The 3297-nt window shown below is 37.3% G+C and overlaps 1 long non-coding RNA gene across 1 annotated transcript; it reads right to left on the bottom strand.

The window, feature by feature from the left end:
- Window positions 1-799: 799 nt before the first annotated feature.
- Window positions 800-1843, bottom strand: LOC114365159 (uncharacterized). The gene is made up of 2 exons (XR_003656911.1): window positions 1155-1843; window positions 800-981 (listed from the first exon to the last, which is right to left on the bottom strand). It is a non-coding gene; the product is annotated as an uncharacterized LOC114365159 (long non-coding RNA).
- Window positions 1844-3297: the final 1454 nt, after the last annotated feature.

Raw genomic sequence — 3297 nt, 5'->3', positions numbered from 1 at the left:
GTGAATTAGGTGTAAAGTCAAAAGTGGAAACTGCCTTTTCGGTTACAAGTTCTACGTAGGTATGTCTGATTGATTACTCACAGTAACCAATAATATTATAACATGCCTTTTATATTTTTATTTACTTTCAAGTTGTAACTAGCAGATGGGCACTAATCTATTTAGCGCCTTCATGTCACGTTTCTACGTATGTGTTAAATCCAAAACAGGTTTGCCATCAATTCACTGTTGTTACGGTAAGCACACCGTGGAAATTAGAATGTAATTTATAACTGAGCATGGAAATTAACTTTATTCCCAGCTGTTTTTCCAGATTATTTGGATACCTTAGAATTTGCCTTAATCACTTCCTTCTATCAAGGTTCCTCAATTAGAGATGTCAGATGGTAATTTATTAAGGATGGGATCTTTGGGATCGTCATTTACATCTTTTTCCTAGTTTTTTTCCGTTACCCCTTGAAGGCCATCTTCGACCTCCGGGAAACCACTTACCCAGCTTCCTGAAATTTTGTCCTACCCGGTAATTTTGACTGAGTGGATACCATTTTGAAGTTTTCCATGGCTCGATGTCACATTTTTGTTCTTTATTTGGATTATAATGTCTAGTCATTGTAATCCACGTTTGCATGAGGTGAAAATATGCGCCAGGTTTGTTCGCCGGGATAAAAATGTTTTTTCCTGTATGTGCAGAAGTTTTAAATGTTTNCAGGGTTCAATGCAGAAGCAAACCCAGGTGCTTTAAATGCACCGGGGACCACTCAGGCTCTAATTGCGACGAGACAGATGTTTCCTGCATTAATTGTGCAGGGAAACATCAAGCAAATGAACAAACCTGTCCCGAATTTATACGACAAAAAAACATAAAGCATTATATGTCAGTTAACACAGTATCATATCTAGAAGCCTCTAAACAGTTTCCATTCACTAAGTCATACTCAGATGTCACAGCTAGTTCTCCCAAATCACCTTCACCTTCAAAACCTGTAACAGAACAAAATTCATACAAAAAGACAGTTTTTATAAATAGGAAAAGAATTACTCAGCTCCCACCAGGCTATGACAAGAAAGCACACGAGTCTTTAATTGATCATATTCCATCTCCACAAAATGGTTGTGGTTTCTTGTCTGAGCCCTCATCTGCAGGGGACTCTCACTCTGTCTCCTCTCAGGATCTAAATAATCTGCTGTCTTCATTGATTAATATTATAGTTAACTCTGCATTACCGTACTCCGTTGCCATTTCTTTAATTAACAACTTGTCAGTCTCTATTTATAACATTATCAAAAATGGATCAAATCCTCCAGTGGAATTGTAGAAGCATTTCGTCTAAAACAATTGAACTCATTACATTAATTAACCAACACCAGCCATTTGCCATAGCTGTCTCTGAAACCTGGCTGAAGCCAGGCTATAACTTTAGAGTTCGTGGCTATTCAGTCTTGAGAGATGACAGAGATGATGGGTGGGGTGGTGCCGCTCTACTGATTAAAAAACATTACTTATTTACATCACTAGCACTTCCTTCCTACAATAATAATCACTTGAATGCAGTAGCTGCAAAAATTGGGGATATTTCAGTACTGTCTGTATACATTTCTTGCAAAGATTCATCTGTTATTCCGATTTTAAGAAATTTAATCCTATCTCTTCCTGCGCCTGTGTTAATTTTAGGTGATTTTAATGCACACCATTCTCTTTGGGGTGCACCAGTCAATGATTCATTTGGTAGTGATCTTGTGGAGCTTATAGACGAGTTAAATCTGTGCGTTTTAAACGATGGTTCAGCAACAAGGAGACCCTGTCCCGGCCAATCTTTAAGTTTTGTCGATATCTCACTTTGTTCACCTANTTATCTTCTGGCAAAATGAGTAGGTGTGTCGTCAACAGAATATAATAATCAACGCAGTCGCACGCTAAGGGTGCGCGAGCGCACGGAGGCTCCGCTGGAATGTGGTCGGGCGGGCGCGAGGGGAGGGTCGGGAGGGACAAAGCCTGGGACTGGTTCTGCTTCCTGTACGTGTCGGATGTCCTGCGGCTTCCTGCCCCCTCCCGGCCCGGCCAGGCCACGCAATGGGATAAGTCGTCAGGGCTGTGCGAAGGATAGAGATTATCCTGATTTTTTTTGTTTAAGTGATTGGACAACTGGATTCCACATATTCTTGCCAAGACAACATTGTGAAATATCTTGCATTCTGAAAAAAATCTCAGATCTCATGTAGAGCCAAGCTTTTAAGCTCTGCACGCTCTAACTCTATAACCTCTAACTAAAAAGCTCTTGTGTCCTTGCGCTTCACGTGACTCGAGATTGACAGCTTTCATGATACAGTTCTTCGTTTCCGTGTTTCAAGTTTTATATCTATTTTTCTTGGAAAATAGTCTCTATTTCAAAGTCAAACTACCTACTCACAAAAATTAAACAACAGCTCTTGATAGTAGTACCTATTACCTTGTGCTACTGCTAATTTGTACCTTTTCATAATGAAAATTTAACTATTTAATCTTATTAAGCCCAATACAAAATATAACAAGCACTTTACTGAATATTTTGATGAAGAGTCTAATAGGTATTATTATGAAATTTATTTTAAGGCCGGATTCTACGATATTGATTTAAGCTTTTGAATCGCATAAGCGTCGAATGAACACTTTCAGTAATTAATTATTGATATTTTATCTACTTCCACTAAAATTCTACTTACATTATTGGCATTATTGCTTTGCCAAATTGCTTTATTGCTAAGTGTTTATTAGTGCCTGTGGACGCATGACTGGCGAAAATAATAGATAATGTAACGCCAGTAATAAGATTAGGTATTTATTATCTCTTCACTAAGTACATTCCTGGTGTAATATATTTTAGTTTAAACAACATTATTAATCATCGTAATTATGATTATAATTCTATAAACTGATAAGTTTTTGAGTCATTGTCGTCATAGATTGATGAATCGATAAGTTTTGATAAAATAAGTAATTGCTTTCCGTTTAAGGCTGAGTACCTACCAGAAACGGCTTTAATTAGGTACTTTTTAATTTTAGCAAATTTTCTGTGTAGGAAAACTGAAACTTTTTAAACCCTATGGTTCTCAAAAGTACCTTAAAACCCAGGAAAACAAAATATCTTTAAAATAGTTTTCCATTACGCTGAAATTTGGCGCAAAATATTTAAGGCGTAAGTAGAAGTTCCTAAAAAGTTTTTAGATTTATTTATGACATTTTTAAACATCTACTTATTTGAAAAAGGATTTTGTCAAAGCCCTGCGCAAGCGCTGGAGTGCGGGACACGCACGATTGAG

This window comes from Ostrinia furnacalis, unplaced genomic scaffold (assembly GCF_004193835.3).
Source record: "Ostrinia furnacalis isolate ACB-3 unplaced genomic scaffold, ASM419383v2 OfSCF7556, whole genome shotgun sequence".
NCBI lineage: Eukaryota > Metazoa > Arthropoda > Insecta > Lepidoptera > Crambidae > Ostrinia > Ostrinia furnacalis.
The sequence above is the reverse complement of the archived record's forward strand: the minus strand, read 5'-3'. Positions and strand labels throughout refer to the sequence as shown.